Source organism: Salmo salar, chromosome ssa23 (assembly GCF_905237065.1).
Source record: "Salmo salar chromosome ssa23, Ssal_v3.1, whole genome shotgun sequence".
Classification (NCBI taxonomy): Eukaryota; Metazoa; Chordata; class Actinopteri; order Salmoniformes; family Salmonidae; genus Salmo; species Salmo salar.
This window is the reverse complement of record NC_059464.1, coordinates 51,700,211-51,709,929: the sequence shown is the minus strand read 5'-3', so window position 1 is coordinate 51,709,929 and position 9,719 is coordinate 51,700,211.

Here is a 9,719-nt window from a genome sequence, read left to right as displayed (position 1 = left end):
TACAAAAGCAAAGCAAAGTAAACACAGCTCTTGCAGCACTGGAAAAATTCAATTGCGGCCTCCATTTGAGTCCGTCGAGCCAGCTAAGCTAGCTGGGCTTTCATATCTCTCCCCCTATGTGGAATCTGGCAGGATCCCGGGACAGACAGCAGCGCTCACAGCAATTTTGTCCCTGGGTGATGACACAGCTTTGAAGGGTTTGTCCCTGGGTGATGACACAGCTTTGAGGGTTTGTCCCTGGGTGATGACACAGCTTTGAGGGTTTGGCCCTGGGTGATGACACAGCTTTGAGGGGTTTGTCCCTGGGTGATGACACAGCTTTGAAGGGTTTGTCCCTGGGTGATGACACAGCTTTGAAGGGTTTGCCCCTGGGTGATGACACAGCTTTGAAGGGTTTGGCCCTGGGTGATGACACAGCTTTGAAGGGTTTGGCCCTGGGTGATGACACAGCTTTGAAGGGTTTGGCCCTGGGTGATGACACGGCTTTGAAGGGTTTGTCCCTGGGTGATGACACAGCTTTGAAGGGTCACAGCTTTGAAGGTTTCATTCAAATCGAATCAGAACTGTCTGAGATATCACGCGTGATGAACGAAAGTACGAAGGTACTAAAAGGGACAGTTTGAAATGTACAGGGGTGTGGAGGCTGGTTGTCTAACTTTATGTCTTCGCTTTGGGGAGGCTTGAGTCTTTTCTCATTGGTCACAGGGGAGGGTTGAGTCTTTTCTTATTGGTCACAGGGGAGAGTTGAGTCATTTCTTATTGGTCACAGGGGAGGGTTGAGTCATTTCTTATTGGTCACAGGGGGAGGGTTGAGTCATTTCTTATTGGTCACAGGGGAGGGTTGAGTCATTTCTTATTGGTCACAGGGGAGGGTTGAGTCATTTCTTATTGGTCACAGGGGAGGGTTGAGTCATTTCTTATTGGTCACAGGGGAGGGTTGAGTCTTTTCTTATTGGTCACAGGGGAGGGTTGAGTCATTTCTTATTGGTCACAGGGGAGGGTTGAGTCATTTCTTATTGGTCACAGGGGAGGGTTGAGTCATTTCTTATTGGTCACAGGGGAGGGTTGAGTCATTTCTTATTGGTCACAGGGGAGGGTTGAGTCATTTCTTATTGGTCACAGGGGAGGGTTGAGTCATTTCTTATTGGTCACAGGGGAGGGTTGAGTCATTTCTTATTGGTCACAGGGGAGGGTTGAGTCATTTCTTATTGGTCACAGGGGAGGGTTGAGTCATTTCTTATTGGTCACAGGGGAGGGTTGAGTCATTTCTTATTGGTCACAGGGGAGGGTTGAGTCATTTCTTATTGGTCACAGGGGAGGGTTGAGTCATTTCTTATTGGTCACAGGGGAGGGTTGAGTCATTTCTTATTGGTCACAGGGGAGGGTTGAGTCATTTCTTATTGGTCACAGGGGAGGGTTGAGTCATTTCTTATTGGTCACAGGGGAGGGTTGAGTCATTTCTTATTGGTCACAGGGGAGGGTTGAGTCATTTCTTATTGGTCACAGGGGAGGGTGATGTGTTTGTTTCCTGGTTTACATTTCCTCTTCTGCAGGTTTTACGATATAATTTCTTCCATATAGTCACATGTCCTCATCTGTTTGCATGCTTATCAAGGTACTTTCTGTTTTGGTACTTCCCTTATGCACTATGTACTTTCTGCATGCTCACTATCAAATCAATCCTGCCCTCTATTCATAGTGACAGTAGTTGTAGATGGATCGCTTTTCCACATCTGCAACAGGGTAGACCACTTTCCTGAAGCCTCATGGGAGGAATCTTATTCATATTTGTCATAATTTCATAATTAAAAAACGTTTTTTTTCTTTAAACACTGATGTCAAACGGATTAGTTATCCTGATTTAGCATACTGCAGTAAAATGATAGCTAGCAGTCATACTCATACCACACATCCAATCATTTACATCTGCACCAATATAACTCCACAAGAACATGTAGGAAGAGCTGTTTTTAAGGGGAGAGGTCAGGTGATAGACAGGGGAGAGGTCAGGCAGGGGAGAGGTCAGATGATAGGCAGGGGAGAGGTCAGGCAGGGGAGAGGTCAGGTGATAGACAGGGAAGAGGTCAGGCAGGGGAGAGGTCAGATGATAGGCAGGGGAGAGGTCAGGCAGGGGAGAGGTCAGATGATAGGCAGGGGAGAGGTCAGGCAGGGGAGAGGTCAGGTGATAGACAGGGAAGAGGTCAGGCAGGGGAGAGGTCAGATGATAGGCAGGGGAGAGGTCAGGCAGGGGAGAGGTCAGGTGATAGACAGGGAAGAGGTCAGGTGATAGACAGGGGAGAGGTCAGGCAGGGGAGAGGTCAGATGATAGGCAGGGGAGAGGTCAGGCAGGGGAGAGGTCAGATGATAGGCAGGGGAGAGGTCAGGCAGGGGATAGGTCAGGTGATAGACAGGGAAGAGGTCAGGCAGGGGAGAGGTCAGGTGATAGACAGGGGAGAGGTCAGGCAGGGGAGAGGTCAGATGATAGGCAGGGGAGAGGTCAGGCAGGGGAGAGGTCAGGTGATAGACAGGGAAGAGGTCAGGTGATAGACAGGGGAGAGGTCAGGCAGGGGAGAGGTCAGGGGAGAGGTCAGGGGAGAGGTCAGGTGATAGACAGGGGAGAGGTCAGGTGAGAGGTCAGGCAGGGGAAAGGTCAGGGGAGAGGTCAGGTGATAGGCAGGGGAGAGGTCAGGTGATAGACAGGGGAGAGGTCAGGTGATAGACAGCATAGACAGGGGAGAGGTCAGGCAGGGGAGAGGTCAGGCAGGGGAGACGTCAGGTGATAGACAGGGGAGAGGTCAGGTGATAGACAGCATAGACAGGGGAGAGGTCAGGCAGGGGAGAGGTCAGGCAGGGGAGACGTCAGGTGATAGACAGGGGAGAGGTCAGGTGATAGACAGGGTAAAGGTCAGGTGATTGACAGGGTAAAAGTCAGGTGATAGGCAGGGTAAAGGTTAGGTGATAGACAGGGGAGAGGTCAGGTGATAGGCAGGGGAGAGGTCAGGTGATTGACAGGGTAAAGGTCAGGTGATTGACAGGGGAGAGGTCAGGTGATTGACAGGGTAAAGGTCAGGTGATTGACAGGGGAGAGGTCAGGTGATTGACAGGGTAAAGGTCAGGTGGTAGACAGGGTATAAAGGTTAGATGATAGACAGGGGAGAGGTCAGGTGATTGACAGGGTAAAGGTCAGGTGGTAGACAGGGTATAAAGGTTAGATGATAGACAGGGGAGAGGTCAGGTGATTGACAGGGTAAAGGTCAGGTGGTAGACAGGGTATAAAGGTTAGATGATAGACAGGGGAGAGGTCAGGTGATAGGCAGGGTAAAGGTTAGGTGATAGGCAGGGTAAAGGTTAGGTGATAGGCAGGGTAAAGGTCAGGTGATAGGCAGGGGAGAGGTCAGGTGATAGGCAGGGGAGATATCAGGTGATTGGCAGGGTAAAGGTCAGGTGATAGGCAGGGTAAAGGTCAGGTGATAGGCAGGGTAAAGGTCAGGTGATAGGCAGGGGAGAGGTCAGGTGATAGGCAGGGTAAAGGTCAGGTGATTGACAGGGGAGAGGTCAGGTGATTGACAGGGTAAAGGTCAGGTGATTGGCAGGGTAAAGGTTAGATAATATTGCTCTAATTGAGACTATACATGTGTAATGTACTAGATAACAGATAACCACTCCCCTAAAACTAAACTAATGCAAATAACTGATGAATAATTTAATTCATGTGAAACTATAATTTTTAAACAAATACTTTTGACAAATGGAATGATATCCTTTGCCATTGTAGCAGTTGGGGTTTGGTTAAATCGCGGTGAATCGAATCATTGTGTTGGGTATTGGCACAGAAACATCTTGGTGGAAAATCATTGCATATATTTTAGATAATTAATATATAATTCATGTGGAAAATCTGATTTTCCCCTAGCTGATCATTGTCTGCAGCCGGTAGGGAGAGTGACCTGGTAGGGAGAGTGAGCTGGTAGGGAGAGAGAGCTGGTAGAGAGAGTGAGCTGGTAGGGAGAGAGAGCTGGTAGAGAGAGTGAGCTGGTAGAGAGAGTGAGCTGGTAGAGAGAGTGAGCTGGTAGAGAGAGTGAGCTGGTAGGGAGAGTGAGCTGGTAGAGAGAGTGACCAGGTAGAGAGAGTGAGCTGGTAGAGAGAGAGAGCTGGTAGAGAGAGTGAGCTGGTAGAGAGAGTGAGCTGGTAGAGAGAGTGAGCTGGTAGGGAGAGAGAGCTGGTAGAGAGAGTGAGCTGGTAGAGAGAGTGAGCTGGTAGAGAGAGTGAGCTGGTAGAGAGAGAGAGCTGGTAGGGAGAGTGAGCTGGTAGAGAGAGTGACCAGGTAGAGAGAGTGAGCTGGTAGAGAGAGAGAGCTGGTAGAGAGAGTGAGCTGGTAGAGAGAGTGAGCTGGTAGAGAGAGTGACCTGGTACAGAGAGTGAGCTGGTAGAGAGAGTGAGCTGGTAGGGAGAGAGAGCTGGTAGAGAGAGTGAGCTGGTAGAGAGAGAGAGCTGGTAGAGAGAGTGAGCTGGTAGGGAGAGTGAGCTGGTAGAGAGAGTGACCAGGTAGAGAGAGTGAGCTGGTAGAGAGAGAGAGCTGGTAGAGAGAGTGAGCTGGTAGAGAGAGTGAGCTGGTAGGGAGAGTGAGCTGGTAGAGAGAGTGAGCTGGTAGGGAGAGAGAGCTGGTAGAGAGAGTGAGCTGGTAGAGAGAGTGAGCTGGTAGAGAGAGTGAGCTGGTAGAGAGAGAGAGCTGGTAGGGAGAGTGAGCTGGTAGAGAGAGTGACCAGGTAGAGAGAGTGAGCTGGTAGAGAGAGAGAGCTGGTAGAGAGAGTGAGCTGGTAGAGAGAGTGAGCTGGTAGAGAGAGTGACCTGGTACAGAGAGTGAGCTGGTAGAGAGAGTGAGCTGGTAGGGAGAGAGAGCTGGTAGAGAGAGTGAGCTGGTAGAGAGAGTGAGCTGGTAGGGGAGAGAGAGCTGGTAGGAGAGAGTGAGCTGGTAGAGAGAGAGGCTGGTGGGAGAGTGAGCTGGTAGGAATAGTGAGCTGGTAGAGAGAGTGAGCTGGTAGGGAGAGAGAGCTGGTAGAGAGAGTGAGCTGGTAGAGAGAGTGAGCTGGTAGGGAGAGAGAGCTGGTAGAGAGAGTGAGCTGGTAGAGAGAGTGAGCTGGTAGAGAGAGTGAGCTGGTAGAGAGAGAGAGCTGGTAGGGAGAGTGAGCTGGTAGAGAGAGTGACCAGGTAGAGAGAGTGAGCTGGTAGAGAGAGAGAGCTGGTAGAGAGAGTGAGCTGGTAGAGAGAGTGAGCTGGTAGAGAGAGTGACCTGGTACAGAGAGTGAGCTGGTAGAGAGAGTGAGCTGGTAGGGAGAGAGAGCTGGTAGAGAGAGTGAGCTGGTAGAGAGAGAGAGCTGGTAGAGAGAGTGAGCTGGTAGGGAGAGTGAGCTGGTAGAGAGAGTGACCAGGTAGAGAGAGTGAGCTGGTAGAGAGAGAGAGCTGGTAGAGAGAGTGAGCTGGTAGAGAGAGTGAGCTGGTAGGGAGAGAGAGCTGGTAGAGAGAGTGAGCTGGTAGAGAGAGTGAGCTGGTAGAGAGAGAGAGCTGGTAGAGAGAGTGAGCTGGTAGAGAGAGAGCTGGTAGAGAGAGTGAGCTGGTAGAGAGAGAGAGCTGGTAGAGAGAGTGAGCTGGTAGGGAGAGTGAGCTGGTAGAGAGGTGACCAGGTGGGAGAGTGAGCTGGTAGGGAGAGAGAGCTGGTAGAGAGAGTGAGCTGGTAGAGAGAGTGAGCTGGTAGAGAGAGTGAGCTGGTAGAGAGAGTGACCTGGTAGAGAGAGAGAGCTGGTAGAGAGAGTTAGCCGGTATGGAGAGTGAGTTAAGAAAATATTTACTGAATAAACTAAAGTAAAAAATATATAATAATAATATTCAAATCAACCAAAAAGTAACTCAAGAAATGTACATAACAATAACGAGGCTTTATGCAGAGGGTACCGGTACAGAGTCAATGTGGAGGCTATATACAGGGGGTTACGGTACAGAGTCAATGTGGAGGCTATATACAGGGTGTAACGGTACAGAGTCAATGTGGAGGCTATATACAGGGGGTACCGGTACAGAGTCAATGTGGAGGCTATATACAGGGGGTACCGGTACAGAGTCAATGTGGAGGCTATATACAGGGGGTACCGGTACAGAGTCAATGTGGAGGCTATATACAGGGGGTACCGGTACAGAGTCAATGTGGAGGCTATAAACAGGGGGTACCGGTACAGAGTCAATGTGGAGGCTATATACAGGGGGTACCGGTACAGAGTCAATGTGGAGGCTTTAAACAGGGGGTACCGGTATAGAGTCAATGTGGAGGCTATATACAGGGGGTACCGGTACAGAGTCAATGTGGAGGCTATATACAGGGGGTACCGGTACAGAGTCAATGTGGAGGCTATATACAGGGGGTACCGGTACAGAGTCAATGTGGAGGCTATATACAGGGGGTACCGGTACAGAGTCAATGTGGAGGCTATATACAGGGGGTACCGGTACAGAGTCAATGTGGAGGCTATATACAGGGGGGTACCGGTACAGAGTCAATGTGGAGGCTATAAACAGGGGGTACCGGTACAGAGTCAATGTGGAGGCTATATACAGGGGGTACCGGTACAGAGTCAATGTGGAGGCTATATACAGGGGGTACCGGTACAGAGACAATGTGGAGGCTATATACAGGGGGTACCGGTACAGAGTCAATGTGGAGGCTATATACAGGGGGTACCGGTACAGAGTCAATGTGGAGGCTATATACAGGTGGTACCGGTACAGAGTCAATGTGGAGGCTATATACAGGGTGTTACGGTACAGAGTCAATGTGGAGGCTATATACAGGGTGTTACGGTACAGAGTCAATGTGGAGGCTATATACAGGGGGTACCGGTACAGAGTCAATGTGGAGGCTATATACAGGGGGTACCGATACAGAGTCAATGTGGAGGCTATATACAGGGGGTACCGGTACAGAGTCAATGTGGAGGCTATATCCAGGGGGTACCGGTACAGAGTCAATGTGGAGGCTATATACAGGGGTGTACCGGTACAGAGTCAATGTGGAGGCTATATACAGGGGGTACCGGTACAGAGTCAATGTGGAGGCTATATACAGGGGGGTACCGGTACAGAGTCAATGTGGAGGCTATATACAGGGGGTACCGGTACAGAGTCAATGTGGAGGCTATATACAGGGGGTACCGGTACAGAGTCAATGTGGAGGCTATATACAGGGGGTACCGGTACAGAGTCAATGTGGAGGCTATATACAGGGTGTACCGGTACAGAGTCAATGTGGAGGCTATATACAGGGGGTACCGGTACAGAGTCAATGTGGAGGCTATATACAGGGGGGTACCGGTACAGAGTCAATGTGGAGGCTATATACAGGGGGTACCGGTACAGAGACAATGTGGAGGCTATATACAGGGGGCACCGGTACAGAGTCAATGTGGAGGCTATATACAGGGGGTACCGGTACAGAGTCAATGTGGAGGCTATATACAGGGGGTACCGGTACAGAGTCAATGTGGAGGCTATATACAGGGGGTACCGGTACAGAGTCAATGTGGAGGCTATATACAGGGGGTACCGGTACAGAGTCAATGTGGAGGCTATATGCAGAGGGTACCGGTACAGAGTCAATGTGGAGGCTATATACAGGGGGTACCGGTACAGAGTCAATGTGGAGGCTATATACAGGGGGTACCGATACAGAGTCAATGTGGAGGCTATATACAGAGGGTACCGGTACAGAGTCAATGTGGAGGCTATATACAGGGGGTACCGATACAGAGTCAATGTGCGGGGGTACAGGTTAGTCGAGGCATAGATAGTAAACAGCGAGTAGCAGCAGTGTAAAAACAAAATGGGGGAGTGTCAATGTAAATGTAAAATTCTACTTTAGGCTGAAACTGCAGTGAAATGTCATTAGTTTAGTTGTTAGAGCGTTGGACTAGTAACCGAAAGGTTGCAAGATTAAATCCCTGAGTCTGACAAGGTAAAAATCTGTCGTTCTGCCCCCTGAACAAGGCAGTTAACCCAAATCAAATCAAATCAAATGTATTTATATAGCCCTTCGTACATCAGCTTATATTCTCAAAGTGCTGTACAGAAACCCAGCCTAAAACCCCAAACAGCAAGCAATGCATGTGAAAGAAGCACGGTGGCTAGGAAAAACTCCCTAGGAAAAACTCCCTAGAAAGGCCAAAAACCTAGGAAGAAACCTAGAGAGGAACCAGGCTATGAGGGGTGGCCAGTCCTCTTCTGGCTGTGCAGGGTGGATATTACAACAGAACATGGTCGAGATGTTAAAATGTTCATAAATGACCAGCATGGTCAAATAATAATAATCATAGTAGTTGTCGAGGGTGCAACAAGCACGTCCGGTGAACAGGTCAGGGTTCCATAGCCGCAGGCAGAACAGTTGAAACTGGAGCAGCAGCACGGCCAGGTGGACTGGGGACAGCAAGGAGTCATCATACCAGGTAGTCCTGAGGCATGGTCCTAGGGCTCAGGTCCTCCGAGAGAAAGACAGAAAGAGAGATAGAGAGAATTAGAGAGAGCATATTTAAACCCACTGTTCCCTGGTAGGCCATCATTGAAAATAAGAATTTGTTCTTAACTGACTTTCCAAGTTAAATAAAGGTAAAATAATAAAATAAAAATTACAGTTGGCTACCAACATCTCTTCAGAAAGGAATTTAGGAATGTTTGTTTCCACCTTGTGGTCGGATACTTTACTGTTCTAACTCATTCCCTCTAAAACTACAACTACCATCATCACCAGAATCCCCCAGAGTCCAAGCAGTCATGCGGATGGGAACAGAACCATGCCAGAGAAGAAGAGGCCAAGCGAGAGCGATAACTCGGCCCAAATTATGTCTTCTCCAGTAGGTGGCGTTTTTGGTTTTTGTTGGTCACCAAGCTAGGAGTTTTTGTATGGAGGTCAATGAGAGAGTGTCGAATTTTGTTAAAAAAAAAAAAAATGTAATGGTTTATTTGCCTACGGGTGGATGATTTGATGGAATAGACGTTTCGTAATGCGTCGGTTGTTACGAGTGTAGTTGATAAAAGTAGAACACGTTGTGTTCACGCATATCTGCCCTCTTATTGGCTAGAATGGTTCCGCTCCGTGAAATCAGCGACATTAAGCGACATTAACGTGACCGTCCAAATCGCCCGGAAAAAAGCTTCAAAATAATAGTCGTCCCTTTTCATGACTACAAGATCCCAAATCGAGGTATAGTTTGCATGTTTCAAGATCCGTTCTATTTCTCTCTATTTCAGAAGAGATTGAGGTTTATTGTCGACTTCTAGCGGTTATTTGTAAATAGGTACTAGGTGGGTAAATGAAATGGAAAATACCATCAGAACATGTCCCAAAAAACGTAATTAACGTTATTAATGAGTTGAAAAGGTAATTAATTATTGAAAGTTTAATATTCCTCATTAAATCATATCTGGAATAATATTTTGATTTTCATTCCACTAGATGTCCTCTATGCTGCTCCTAGTAGTCAGCTTGAGGATTCAGAAACAAAATAGTTTATGCTCTTTTAAACAGTAATATGATAATACAGCTATTACTGTGCGTTGGTAGATCTGCTGTACATTGTTAAAAACAGTTATGTCACACTCCTATAAACTGTTATTATCACTGTTATTGACTTCTATAGACACCTATTACATTATAGTTGTTAGTACATTGTTAAGACAAC